At 39.5% G+C, this 15,682-nt stretch overlaps 1 long non-coding RNA gene across 1 annotated transcript in view; it reads right to left on the bottom strand.

The window, feature by feature from the left end:
* Positions 1–237: 237 nt before the first annotated feature.
* The window catches only part of LOC103396335 (uncharacterized), a 39,764-nt gene continuing 24,319 nt past the window's right edge, over positions 238–15,682 (bottom strand). Inside the window, exons 3-5 of the long non-coding RNA XR_003048714.1 lie at positions 9,091–9,197; positions 7,686–7,754; positions 238–1,313 (exon numbers count right to left, since the gene is read on the bottom strand). This is a non-coding gene — a long non-coding RNA (uncharacterized LOC103396335). The remainder of the gene's footprint in view (positions 1,314–7,685; positions 7,755–9,090; positions 9,198–15,682) is intronic.

A 15,682-nucleotide genomic window follows, 5' to 3' on the forward strand; every position in this document is an offset into this window, starting at 1 on the left:
TTGCGTTGCATGACCTTTTTTATTATAACAAGAGGAATTACATCTCAGTTCCAATCTCTTAATGTTTCTGTCAGAACCATGTGGTTTGAGCTAATGTGGACTTAATATTTCCCACAGTCCACAGCAGAAATACTGGCAAAGCCCAGAGGGAAAACCCAAGTCCGCCTAGCCTTTAATGCATTTGACAGAAAACTGAAGTAGATCAAAATCAATTCAAGATCTAAAACTTAAAAGAATCTGTACACTGTACAGGATTTAGTGACACCTGCTGGCAAGGTTACGTACACATTGTGGTTTAGAATCACAACAACAGATTCCCTTTGAGGCAAATTTGTGGTTACCATTTACCCACTAAGAGTATAGAGTTTGTTTAGTATTGTGACCCAACATGGTGGTCTGCTTAAAGCAGAGGTTCCCACAGTAGGGGGCGTGTCCCATTACAGGGGCAGAAGCCAACTTCTTCCATCCCTTTTGTCAAAGACATCCCGGTAATCTCGTGTTTTATTCCACAAGGCAGTTTCAGATTCATTTATTTATAAGAAATTCTTAACCTTGCACCTGTGATGGCATTCATTTGTAGACGCCATTGAAATTCACTCGCACTTAAAACCAGCCATTGTGGAAGCATTTTAATGCAGGGAAGTTGAAGGAAAAAGATTAATCAAAACGGAAGGTCACTTGTTTTCAATGGCTTGTGATTGTTGCATCCAGGAATGAAAACGGTGACGAAGAAGCTGCGAGTATCAAATAACTGCTTAAGTTTGACCTTTATATGTGATGTTTCATCATTTCAGTTTTATTATACATTGGTAAGTAAGTACCATCTAACACAAACTTTACTTTCTGGCTGTCACGGCCATCAGCACCGGCTCACACAACACATTTGGTGTAAAACGTTCTCTTTTAATCCTAGGAATAATTATTAGTTTTTATCAGCGGGTAAAAATAGCAGCGTGACAGATTGCTGAGGACCAGCAGACCACCCATGCTGCCTGTGGAATTTCACACAGCAGCACTTACTGCTGATTCGTTATCACTGAGGTAACTTCATTACACTCACTCAGGAGTTTTTTTTCCCTTTCACCAAGGTCAAACCGGCACGCTGTTAATTGTCTGTCATTCAGGAAGCACATGACTGAATTCCAAAAGAAACACATTTTTGAATATAAAAAAGATCTTACAAAATGAAAAACAACGCTCACCTTGGCTCATACGGTGGTTGTTTAGATGTTAGCATCAATAAAGCTGTCTTTTATTCCCGCAGGATAGTTTGGCCTCATGCTCCCTCTGTTCTTCTTTGTTATTGTTGTTACCTTTTCACACAACAGCAAAGAAATAGAGATAATGAGCAGAAAATAATGCAAGAGAAATTACTTTAGCTTTAAAAATACAAAAATGTAAACGACAAGTTATACTTTGGGGTCTTTAACTTTTTTATATGATTTATGGCAGTCAATCAAAGGGAGGAGATTGACAGTGTACACTTTTAATATTAGAACATGCTCACAGTTAATACAGAACCAATCAGACATCATGAAGGAAGATACGGCCGAGCCAAAATATTGATAGAAGCATTTTAAGTTACGTTCAAGTGTCTTCATTTTAATTTTGTTAATATGAAGTGAATGAGTGACGCCCGAAGCCAGAACAGATATTTAACAGGATAAAAAACACACACTGGAAATTGAAAGTTAATTTAGAATTTGTTAAAGGGAAAAATATTTTGCAAACCAATTACAATCATTAAAACAAACAATGTCGCACAATCCAATTATAGACTGTAATTTCACAAAATGAACTGTAATTCTATAAACAAACCAAAGGCCTCAACTTGTTAAACATTTTCAGTAGGAATGAGGAGTAGAAATATTAAATCTATTCAGACTAAATTAAAAGCTTCATTTATAAATACATTATGTATCCCTATATAACCTCATTAATTTCATTTATCAATTATACACACATTTAAATATACATATACTGTATAATTACACTAAAACTTCATATCTGTTTCTGTTCAGAAATCCCATTTTTAATCTTCCTTTTAAAATGATTCCACGTTGAACATATTTTATCTCCACATTCATAATATTCCACAATCGTAACCCTCACGCTGATATTGAAAAATTCATAGTCGGCTACTGTTGATTTAAAACAACAATCCCTGCGAGTTGTTATCTACATTTACAGTCCATCAGGCTCGTCCTCGTGACGACATTAAAAAAACAGAAATCTGTCTGATTATGGAGACTCACTGTAGGCAGCTGCAGCTTCATCGTCAGACTCATCTCTCAACCACTGTCTCGTCTGCTGACCTTTATTTTAGTTTGGGTATTTTCTACGCTCCCTTCTGCTCGAACGAGGGTTGAAAAAAACCCACAGAAATAAAAGCAGAGAGATGTGTATCTACACTGCTTCCAGAAGGCACATGCAGTACACAGTACACAGTACACAGTACACAGTACACAGTACACGAACCAGGTACAGTGCTCTTACACTGTGTTGTTTTCAATGCTTTAAAGGCACATAACCAGACCTTTTTATTTCTCCCAAGTTCAACATTGGCTCATGGTAAATATGCTTTAAGAAAAAGAAACTCTAGAAAAGTTCATACATATTCTTTAGATGTATTGGTTTCACTTAAAAGCCAAAGATCTGAATAAATTAAATGTCTGTAGTTATGTATTTTATCATAAATATAATCAGTTATGACAGACACTCGACTAAAGGAGAAAAAAAAAATCATTTAATGAAGTGAGCGGTGGAGACACTGAGCTGCATCCTCCACATGGATTCCAATTTGTCTTTAAATGTTAGACATAAAAGTTGAGGATGAATTCAGTGCGAGGACCATTTATCCTCCTTATCTGTCTACCAACCACACTGCACATTTTTTTAACGATTATAATTTAGCGCTCTCGCAGAGAAAGAAGATCATTTAAGTGAACTTTTTCTTCCACTTGTGACAGTTGCTCCTAACAGGGAATGCCTCCAGAGAAACCATCTGTCCAGGATTTGTCTGGATTTCTTAATAACCATTAAAACCCAGCGCTTGGTGCAGCATAACACGGCTCTCTATGATTCACATCACACACAGCTTGTCTCTCATTAATGGCACCATCGTGGCCACTGATGTTACACTGGTTACCCAGGGGCCAGAGCCTGTGTGTCTGAAAAAAGAGGAGGCTCAGGAAGGTGTTAAGAGTAAAATACCGCAAGAATATATTGAAGAACTAATGAAGAATGAGAGTCACATTAAAGGGTACCAGGCTCCATGAAATAAGGTTGCCACTTTGCATGTAGCATAAAAGTGTGAGGGGAATTCTGTGTTTCCATGCATGCATTACTAAAATCCTGCACAAAGTGGGTGAGAGAGAGAGAGAGAGAGAGACAATGCTCTGTGTTCCTCGTCTCATACGGCTCACAGACTGCCTACAGACTGGACTGTTATGGCACAGAAAAGCTAGCAGCTGCTCCAAGCTAATTGTGGGCCTCAGGTGAGTTTGGCAGCTGATGCCGACTAAGACACCTGAATGGTCTGACTCAAAGGAAACATTGCCGGAATATTTACAGCAGGAACCCATTTTAGATGCAAACGCATTTTAGTTTGTGCGGAAATAACCACCAAGCCTAGACCAAGACCCATAAGGCGACCAAGACACTGTGTCTCATCTGGTCAACTGACAAGTTTACACAGCCTCACATTTCAGCATACACACATGCACAGCATTACTAACATTAGATGAGTTAGTGCTATTAGCCTTCTTAGCTGTCTATTAGCTGAATCCCTGCACAAAAGATGAACCATATATAACCCACAGCTTTACTGTATCTCTATATAATACTTTTGGCCATCTGTAGAGTAATACTGCTGATTAGGCAATCCTGAGTTCTCTAATACAGAGAGGTTGTCAGGCCAGACAGTGTGTTATTGCAGTGGTGAGCACTGGAGCCTGAGTTTTGAGAGGAAGGAGTCGGTGAGAGCAGCGGGAGGGAGAGGAAGCTGCCACTGATGGCACAGTGTGGTAGAACTTCAGGTCCACTTTAGTGGAGCAGACACAGGACAGTTTGCGAAGAGTGGCACTGTTATGAATGGAGGCAGAGCCGCTAATGGATCCACGGTGATCGCTGCCTGGAAATGCTGACACGAGGCACAGAACAAGTACAATTAAACAGGCCGCTGGAGCCGAGTCTCTACTCTGACCTTTCTGCACAAGTAAGAAAAAGTTAGTGTTAAAGCCAGGAGGAGGGCAAGTTCTTAACAGCTGCTCCGAATAATCAATAAACTTTGCTTTTGTTCAGTCGGAATAAAAGGAACTTCAAGTATCAACACTGTCAATATGGAGCCAAAGATAGATACTTTATTGATCCCAAAGGGAAATTAAGGAACCTTGATGAAAAAGGAACAACATCAAGGTTTTTTTTTGTCTTTGCTGTACTTGTGTTTATTTATTTTTAAATTTCATTTTTACTATAACTTCCAACATAACTCTCAGCAATACTCTTAACAAAAATAAAATACTGATTATGGCTTGATTGTTCTATTTACTTTTTTTTTTTTTTTAAATTCAATAATAATTTATATTTGCAGGAGGAAAAATAGGTCTGTGTTGAATAGAATATTTATTGGCTTCAGTCTGAATGCCTCACACTGACACATTTGCCCCGCGTTTGGCTGGTGACCGAGCTGCTGACCTGACTTTCACCTCACGTCAGATGGGACTGCTTGTCCTCTCTGCAACCCTCAAAGGATAAGGACTGTAGATAATGGCTGCCAGACCAGGACTGAACTTTAATGTCGTTTAATGTTTTGTTGGTAGAGTTTTAATATTCTGCTCTGCACCTGAATAAAGGCTGAGAAGAGAGAAAAAAATCTGATGAACTGCAGACATTTCAGGCCAAGTGTTGGCATAATGGTGTGAAAAAAAAAGTAATTTAATGAAAACACAAAATAGATACCACACAAAAATCTTTGTAAATATAACTGTAGTATTTTAGGTAGCTGTTTACTTTTACTATAAAAACCTTTCACTGTTTTTCAATCAAATAGACTAAGCCATCAGCTATTTCTCCACTACATTAATCAGTTTTCTTTATAGAAAACCTCTGGGTCGCGGACCTATCGGGGGTCACACAGTTTTCAACGACTGCAGCTTTCGCCCTCCCTGACTGCAGAGAAGCAGCTTCTGGCTATTGCTTTAAATGACTGAAAAAAGAACAAGTCTTGCAACAAATGTGTCTAATAAACATAAAGACTGGTGTGGAACTTTTAAGTACTGTACTGTACTGCATGTATATGTGTATACGCACAGTTAAACACAAAAGTACACACTAAACAACAGCAGCAGCCGTTTTGTTGACTACCACGGAATTAATGGAATCTGCGTTCCACGTGCGGTCGGAGAAGATAACATATGTAAGTTTTAATTTATTTTCAAATTAACTGCAGCCAAATAAACGGTCTATACGGAGACAATAATCAGCTTTTTAATTATGACCTTTTCAGCGGGGCTGTCTGTTTTTCCTGTGGAGGGTAAAAGTGGGAAAAAAAAAAGGAACAGAGGGATGAAGTAGTGCTGCTTTATATCCGTTACCCCACTGGCCTGTGGCAATGACATGGTCTGTAGGAGTTTCTCAATTAGTACGCGCTGACCTAATGTAATAAACATCCAGGGCTGATTCCTCCCAGACATGGTGCTTTATCACAGATGATAAAGCCTGCTCTGCTCAGGCGAAGGGGAGGAGTAAAGAAAGGGGGCAGCAGAGTGAGGGGGCATTTTATGTAGGCGGGGGCTTTGGAGAGTGAGTGCAGTCATTACAGACAGCACAGACAGACCATCATGTGTTTGCGTCAGCCTTAAAGCCCGTGTCTCTCCTCCACTTTGTCTACATTCTGCTTCAGTTGTCAGGAAAATTGGCAGGCAGAGGGAATAATAAAAAAAAAAGGATCAAGTCGAGCAAGCGCCCAACTCTGAGGCCATGCCCAGGCACTGGGGGAAAAAAAAAAAAAAAAGGATCAAGTCGAGCAAGCGCCCAACTCTGAGGCCATGCCCAGGCACTGGAGGAAAAAAAAAAAAAAAAACGGTCCTCCTACTTGACAAAACAAGTGAAGGAGAAAAGGGGGAAAAAAGAACTATTTTTAGAGCAGCCTTTACAGCTGTGAACGTTTTAAACTGCAACCGCAAGTGGTCAGATTTGACTACGACTCCTCAGCACTAAGTCAGCACATCAGAAAAGTAGAATCAGAAAAGTAGAACAGTGTGAACATTAGTTTCAGGAGAGAGACACAGCAGTTATGTTCGGACTGAAAAGTTTTGCTCCACTTCGTCCAGTAGCAGCGAGTCCAGTTTTGGAATCTTTCACTTTGAGAAGCTGAGCCGCAAAATGAAACGTAGATTGGAACCGATTATTTAGTGAAGGATTTTCAGTGTGAGTGAGATGACAAATATGTTAAAAAAAAAAAAAGTAGGAAATCACAAGCCTGGGACTGACCCACACACACACACACACACACACACTCAGTCCTGTGTCAATAAATACAGGCTCCTACTAGTATCAAAAGCAATGAGATGGTTTGAGTGTGAAAGCAACAGAGGATTTGGTGTCCTGGTGCGTCAACAGTACCACTGCGCTTTAGTGATTAATAAACCTCCCACAGTGTTGTCTCAGCCAGTGAGAACCGTGGGAAGCCGTGCATTCTGGTCAGAACCCGTCTTAGACGTTCTCTGTGCTCCAATCGCTTAAACCAAGCAGAATTATTAAATGACTTTTGTTAGTTTTCCCTCTCTTTCTCGTTCTTTCAGCTGTGGTTGCATGACATATCAACGAGCTAATCCACTAACTAAAGGTCGTGTGCAAATATCTCCTGCAATCCTTGTTTTGCGTGTTTTTACAAGTGTAATTTGACAACATTTAAATTCCCTATGACCCAGCAATATAATCTAAGATGGTATTGCTGTATTGCTGTTGATCTACCTCGTATCATCCTCCACTTGTCCCTGCACCCATTTTTTTCTTTTCCTCATATTTGTCCAATTGCACATGACAGAAACACGTGAAGGTACATAACATTCGCCGATAAAGTATTTCAAACATTTTCGTCTCGCGTACATGACGAGCCAAGGCCGTTGGCTGACAGGACCTTGTTGCTGTGGGTCGACAGTAACATAAGAAACAGCTGTTTGGCAGAGACTCAAAACAAAATGACTGGAACTGACAGTTAGACGCGTGTGACACAGCACGGTACTTTGTGATGACAGTAATGAAATCCCAGGAGTGGTGCTTTACTTTTCAATTGCAGTGGAGCTGGTAAACAGTATGGTCCAGGTGGCCTAACAGGAGTTGCCAATTTTGTGCAATTAACGTAACCAATAGTTCGATGAAATAAAAGAATTAAGGTGGTGTTTAAAGGTGTCTGTCATTAAGTCGGGCTGCAGAGCCTGATTTTCTAACTAACCTGGGGAATCATGGTGCATTCGCTCTACACTACTTAACAAGATCCATTTCTTTCTAACTTTTTTCTTCTTCTTCCCTTTAAACTGCTGTTTTGGAGGACTTTATAAAGTTGAAAAGTAGCGATCTGTCTGTTTAGGTTTCAAGGTATACCTCAGTTTAAGTAACCGACGGTTCCAAAACTGCTGAAATTTTTATGCCGTTCCTGCAGTTGAGCTCTTATTAAAACTCACCAAGGACGGAGAGAGTGTGCGTGCGTGGTGCGGCAACATAGATCCTCTTCCTCCGGTCGGTGCAGCCAGCTGTGTATGAAAAAAGAGCATTTGATTTCACATTAGCTTGAGCAGCGAAATCGCTCTTCGCAAAATTCAAGGTAACGCTGCCTTTGAATGAAAGCATTTATAAAAAGCCACAGGGTGGCTGTCTCCAGTATTAGTGAATAAATACTAAAGCCTGTATCTCTGAGAGACAACAGGGTGATTCACTGCTAACCATTAGCCAATGTACAGAGCACAAACATGAGGAATAAGTACTTTACTATTTTTTGTAGTACTGATGTTTGTTTATATTTAACTGATATTATAGCACAGAGCACTGGTTCTCAAAATATTTTTGGCCAATGCCCACTTTGAACAAGCCCCACTTACCCTGTCTTAGTTCCCCACCCCACATTTTGACAAGCATGGGCATATATTGAGTTGTCAGAAAATAAAAATATGACCTTTAACCCTAACCCTAGAGGTCGTCGAGCTGCCCCTTTAAATCTCGGGGGAGTCAGCGTGCTCTCCGGGGGAACTGAACTCTCCTTAGCTCCCCTGTAATTCAAACCACGCGTGTTGGTTAATTAGTGCCTCCTCAGGCAAGGACAAAACTTCTTAACACCAGCTCAGCCTCATCTTTGAGCTCATACAGTTATATATTTTTTTGCGCTCAAATTTTTTTCTCCTATTTAAGAAAACCTCACACGAATGGTGGCAACCAGGGTTTAAGGCAAACTGAGGTAAAGAGGAAATAAGGAGGATGATGACATCATAACATTTTTAAGCCTGTCCACGCTGTCATACTTCAGGATCTGATTAGAACTTTGTAAACAGGTCACAAAGCCTTTTTAGACTTTTTAATTTACTGTTTTGACAAGTGTTTTATGATTTTTCTCTGACATTTTTACCAGTGTTTTGCATTAAATTTATGATTTATCTTCTCACCTGCTCTCTGTGAAAAGTTAACACGTTTTTTATTTTGTACCTAAGTAATTTTCACATTATGAAAACATTAAAACTGAGACAGTGAGTGATCTATAAATATCTGTTGTATCCACAGAAATCAAATTTGCCAGTTACTCTGTATGTTTCACCACCATGTCGGCCATTTTGAAGACTGTATAGGTCAGTGATGTGTTTTCAGGGGAGGCAGGTGATGCGGTCTGGGGGGAGGGGGGGGGGGTCATCAGTCATCACTTAAAGAAAATAAAAACTGACATAAAACAGTGTTGTCCATTGGTATTTAGTTGTTTTCCGACTGATCTCTCAGTGACAAGAACGTTGATTTATCATTGAAACTCCCTGGTCTAAATTGAACTGTTTCTCCAAATGAAGACGGAAAAAGCCATTAGCAGCTCACTCACTAGTGACTAATTACCTGACGAGGACAGGATCCAGGATGACCAGTCGTCTCTGCTCCCAGCGCCTGCCTGGTTTGTATGTGAACAGCATCTCTCAGGTAGCCGTGAACTTTTGCTCCTTCATCTGCCAGGAGGGAGATTATGAGGGAAGATTAAGGTGTAATTAACTGGAATGTTACAGATGCACTGCAGTAACAATATACTGTCAGCTTTGCTCTTTTAGTGCCGGCATCGTAAAGGGCTGTAGGTGGCTGCCAGCATCAGTTTATACAAACACAAATACCGTAAAAGGTTGAACTTTATCATGTTAGGAAACTGACAATAACGTGAAAAACAAAGTCTTATTGTAATGATTCAGTGTTTCCAAACACAGGAGAGGTGTCAATTTTTTTTTATGGAAAAAATGTTAGCTTGTTGGAGTGGCAGAGAAGTATGTGATGGTGGGTGATTAATACATTAATGCAAGGAATGTGGGAACATTATTTATAAGTATTATGGAGCACGTAGAGACATGGAGGCAAACTATTGGCCATGGCAAAGTCTTCAGAGGCCTAGCTTAAAAAAAAAGAAGAAAAAAACGTATGACGACTATGGATTTACATCTATTACAGAGTAATGTGACAGTATATGAGATATGCCTATGGAAATACATATAACGTGGTATTAAATATGTATGATTCAAAGTAACATTCAAAGGTATATTGCACCATAACCTTCACAAGTATTTCTGCATTTTTAATTCAACACATGAATATTAACATCACCAGTGTTATTGCACTAATTTCTCTTTTCTCCCGCCTGCTTGACATTCACTCATCTCACACTTGTAAACTACCGAGTCACAGAACATACATCTATTTATAAATCTGTGTGTACTTCAAGTCCCAGGAACCAGTTCTGACGTCGACATAAAAGCTGACAGTGTAATAACGCGGAATTATTTAAGCCTGCCATGATAGATAATGGCTTCTTGACTAATATGAAAATCTCATAATAGGAGTCTAACGGGGGAGGGCTGTAAACTCTCCATCGAAAGTGACATTATTAACCAATTAATCACCAAAGCCATAAACATTCATAAAGTTTAATTTACGTCTCAGTCATTTTCCCCCTGACATTGTTATGATAGTGTTACAGTAGCTGCGGCCCTGAGCTGCTGGATAAGGTGTTCATCCCACAGTTCAGTGCTATCCAGCTTAAGACTCCCACTTGAGCTGGAAATTTTTACTGCAGAGCTATCAAATCCGTCTCCTTGCCGAGAGAGAGCCGCGTTTACTTCCCGCTGACATATTTGCATTTTCATACATCTTCTGACAAATCTTGGGGGATACACGCCATTAGTAACCTGGGCTAAAGGTACTACAGGAGAATGCTAAATGAGCTGTTAAATAAAATCACCGTCCTCGTATTTCCTGTGTGAGCGGCTTGGCAGGCCCTGTCCAAGTGCAAGTTGTGACATATTGCTGCGAAAGAGAGCGAGTGGAACGTGCAGGCTCACTTGCAAAGAGGGGAGGTCGCGATGCTCATGCATTATTCGTGGGCGTTCCTATGATCAATGTGCAGATGCCAATTGTGCACTAAAGCAGGAATCTTTCGAACTTAGTCACCGGCTTGGTGTTTGTAGGTAGGACGCCTTTTTACGCTGCCTCTTCTATTATTCATCATCCATATTTATGTGCTTTACTATAGGACACTTGCCCAAATGAGACACTACATTAGTCTGACTTGTAAAATAAAAAGTACCGCATGATCTTTTTTTGAAGTTTCATGAAGCATCAAAAACAAAAACTCTATATCTATCTAAAGTCTATTTCTGCAGCCTAGCCTAGCATCTCCACAGAAATTGGGGTGTTAATTATTTACGGAATTTGACTGATTAAGAATTTATTCATGAATAAACTGACATCTGCTGCCTTCACCTTATTGGATGTCACTCCAAAACAGTATGTGTGGGTCAAATATAAAACTAAATATTTACACCAGCAGAGGGGGCACATCAGAAATTACTGATGCAAATGAATGCAATTAGCAGCAGGAGAGGAACAAATAAACGACCAGGATGAGAACGGACAGTCCTTCAAAAGACTAATGAAAATATTTGGTTTCTAAAAAACTTCGAGTTAAAAGTTTCAAAATAAATAAATCAGGTTTCCTACTAATTATTTACTCTTACTTTTTGATCAGTAGGTGCAGTGTTTGTACCAAATGGTCACTATGTCTCTGTAACCTGTGCTAGTACTGTGGAATATCAGCCCAATGAAAACCACAGTTGAAAAAGTACTAAAATAGTTGTGTATTTTACAAATGAGCTTCCTCGAAATGGGTCTATTTTGATTGTTTTCTACATAATTTATCCTCCTAATTAATAAAAACAATGTTTACGACAACACTTCAGAAAACTCTGTTTTCCCCTCAACTAATTAGGAAAAACAGACCTCACAAATGAAAATGTGAATTCCCTTTTCTAGTTGAAACTAAATTTTTTTCACAGTCACACTTTACAAGGAAACAATAGATCGTTCTTAAATAGTCCAAGTGGAAAACACATTCAAATGACTCATAGTTCTACTACTATTATAACAACAACATCAATAAAAGTAACAACAACAATAATAATAAAATCTATTTAGGTATTCATTTAAATTTCCTTTTTCCTTCTCAAAAAATGGTTTTGTCAGTGGTTAGCAGTTAGCTTTGATATGTAACTGAACCTGTAACTCCAGTTGTTTACAATAAGGCTGTCAAACCATCCTGCATAATACACGGTGCGTCCAGTTGTCTCTGCGTGTACTCGTAAGTATTCAGTCTGACTCTGTGAATACTCTGATCCAGTATCATACATAGAGCATTACTGCAGTTGCTGTTGTTGGCAGATTCCAGGACTGTGTAGCAACATTCTATTCATCTGACTGCAATTTGTTCCATGACTTGGCCCACATGGACACGTTGGCTGGGGTCCTCGTTCACGGAGTCGTCTGAGTCAAAGATGTGTTTCTTTACTGTTCTCAGGGTTTGGTTTTGATTAACATGCCATGGATTCAGTTGAATTTGTACAATGCAATGTGAAACATTGTCATAGTAGCTGCATACACACACACTCATTCTTTCAGCGTCTACCGTCAGGGGTCGCCACAGTGGATCACCTGCCTCCATCTCAGCCTATCATTTGGCTCCATTATATTTACACCTACAAGTCTCACAAATTTCACAAATTTTCTCTGTGGTCTCCTGGCAACATCTCTGCGTCTGTCCATCTTGGTGAAGTGGAAATCTTCTCCACCACCTCCAACTCCATTTGTCTCTTAACCATAAATCATAGCATTTCTCACAGTAGAACGCAGCAGTGTCCTAGAAATCTTTTTGCTTTGTCTCAAATCACTCATGAGCTTTGTCCACCACTTTTGTCCTCTGTCCATTACTCTGGATGTTTGGAAGTATTTAAACTCATCCACCTTCACGACCTCTTCTACTCACCTCACACGTCTATCAATGAATTCTTTTCTTACAAAACTATATTGATTTTAACATCACTAAACAGCAAAGCTTTCAACAGCAGTTCTCTTGATGTGAGATCACAGTTCTCTTCTGCTAATTCGGCCCACTCTAAACAGCATCAACAACAACAAATGTCTAGCAGACCCATTACCTCATTCTGCAGTTGTTGGTTTTTTTTTCCACCAGGGTTATGAAAAGGCTTTACAGACACATCCGGCAAAGCCAGAGTAATTGCAACCAGGTTTATATCTGGCTAGACCAGACAATAGTGAGGGAGATTTAGTAAAAAATATTTTCCCATCACTAAACATTGGCTTCTCGTCTGTTGTTGATTACATAAACATACACACACACACACACACACTCTCTTCCTGATGAGGCTGAGGGAGAGCTGTGTGTTTTAAATCCAATAAATCCATAAAAATATACCAAATAGTTTTTTTTTTATTTGCAACATATAATATTGAAAGTGCAAAATAATATTTTTTGCAAAGATGATAATGGTTTTCAACTAAGTGGCTGCCGAGACAAACATACACAGGTTTATGTCTCATCTTGAGCTTCATGGTTGTGAGTGAGTGAATGGGTGTGAATGGGTGTGAACGCAGCATTATCGCAACAGTCAGAAGTGGACATTAGGACGAGGAAAGGACAACAGTAGAGTGGGTTTCTTCAACATAGTGTGTTACACTCTTCCCCTCGATGGCAATTATCTAAAAACACATCTCAGCTGTGTAATGTTTTCACTCTGCCTGTGTGCAATTATCTCCACATGCGTTGTGCCTGTGCACGAGTCGTACTCTAAGACGATAATTTCCACCTCCATATTCATGCCTCCTCCTCTACTGCTTCAGTTCCAGCATTGTTTTACAAGAGCTGCATTACAGCGAGCAGCAGTTTTCTCAGCCCCTCGTATCAGTACTCCGCTCCAGTACTCTGCAGCAGTCAGTAAACCCCGGGCTATAAATGTGACGCATTTTAAAGGTAAAACATATTAATTCAGACAAAGCCTCAGGAAGTGAAATGAGTCTTGGCTACTACTCCAACACACACACACGCACACACCGTGTCAGGCTGAGGGTAATGAGTAAGACGTTGAAACACAGCCATCAGTGGGGAATGTGTGAGCGAGGAACATTGTAACGACTTTCACTGGTGGATTAGAGAGTTTAAAGTCGGCCTTGTACTAATATGGAAAAATAACAAAAACAAATGCACGGTGTTTAAGAAATGGTGCAGCAATGATTTACACATTACATGGCAGTATGACCTGGTTCTGACTGAACTCATGACCTCGTCAAAAATAATATTTGTGCTCAACTTATGTGTGCTATATTCAGATACGGATGGGGAATTATTAACTCAAGCTTCAAGTGTACACATATTACTTTATTGGCTTTTTTCAGTCAACACTTTTCTAGAAATTGGTTCTTATTTTTTTTTCTAATGCTGAATTTATATTAAGTTTGTGATTTTCTCTCCAAATCCTTGCTGCTCCTCATCGACTGAACTCCTATGTGTTTGCTGCCTTATCTTTTTGGCAAATACAAGTATTTGGATCAGGCCTCAGTTTTAGCAGATACTCACTGTTAATGAGATCAGATGCAGAACCAAAAAGAAAAAGAAAAAAGAAAGGGCTGATCTCATTTAACATCAAAACAAAGATCATGGAGTAAATATGACCCTGTGTGATTATTGGATGGTTGATTAAAAACCGCCTGGAGCTGGGGCCTCACAAAGAGCAGCAGGTCGTATTCTGATATAATCCCTCCAGTGAATATCACCTCTGGTTTTCAAAGAAAAACCAAGATGGATTCATTCGCCTGCGTCACTTCCCATTTTTATCTGTTATTTGGAGCAGAGAGTCCAACTGAACCACTGACTGGTGACAATAGGTTAATGGAACAGACGTCACCGCTTGTGTATCTGTGGTTAGTGTTAACTCAGCAGTAAGTCTCCTGCACCAGAGATCCAGAGATTTGGGCTTTAAGGTCTTCAGGTTATATTCAAAACTAATTTGTTATTCATTTTGTCTACGTGGCCAAGTAAGAAAAAAACTAGTGGTCCGATTCTGGTTCGGGAGCCAGTGATTTATGCACCACTGATTTAAAGAACACAGCGGTGGTTGGAGTGCTGCAGATGTTACTTTACCGACCAACGACTCTCATTTTATTTACTCTCCTTTTGCCCATTCTGGATTTTTCCACTTTAATTTAACTAATGCAAAAACTGCAAAACATGAAATTTTCATTATTTCAACAACATATGAATAATGACTAGAGTTCGAGAGGCTAAGCTGAGAAAAGCTCTCATTTCTGATTCACTTCCTCCAAAGAGATTTGACCTCAATAAGATTTGGAGGTATTTTATATAATTATATGAATTCCAAAACGAGTCATTCTGCTTGGGGTAAACTTTTTGGCAGACTTTTTATTTTTGTTCCATGTTCCATGTTTTTTAATTTGGATGGAGAAAAAAAACCAAACTCATTTTTAAATAAAACCTGTCATCCCACATAGTCATCATTATGAAGAGAAAAACGTTTAGAAATAACCAACAACAAAATATGTGCTGAAGACTTTTTAATTGGTTGAATCTTCACTGTTAAATGCGCTGTGACCTGGTCCACCAAGTCATTATCCATTTCTATGTCAATTCTGAACTTAGTCTTCTTTTTAAAAAAAGAAAATGTTTGTTGGGTTCTTCTGATTTGTTTCGCACTAGAAATGAAAACAAAACAAACTAATGACACAACATTAAAATCCATACTTCATGTAGCCGACTCATGTGTACTATGATGTTTACCACAGAGACAGAGGACTAGTGGTCAGGTCATGCATGTGATGCTCGTTCATAACCAAAAATAAATGTATCATACATATGAATGTAAACAAAACAGTCTTCTGCATAGATACATACGCCCACGACAACATATTCATCCACTCCGCCCGGCAACTAATTCCTGTGTGAACCAACTTTTTCCAGCATAAGCATTTTATTTTCACCGACACCAATGGGGAGAAAACCTCCTCACATGTTGACAAATGCCGGGATTGTACACGAGTAAACTTCCTTCAACATCCCAGCTGTAACAATGGGCATCATTAGCAATGA

Source organism: Cynoglossus semilaevis, chromosome 20 (genome assembly GCF_000523025.1).
Source record: "Cynoglossus semilaevis isolate Cse_v1.0 chromosome 20, Cse_v1.0, whole genome shotgun sequence".
NCBI lineage: Eukaryota > Metazoa > Chordata > Actinopteri > Pleuronectiformes > Cynoglossidae > Cynoglossus > Cynoglossus semilaevis.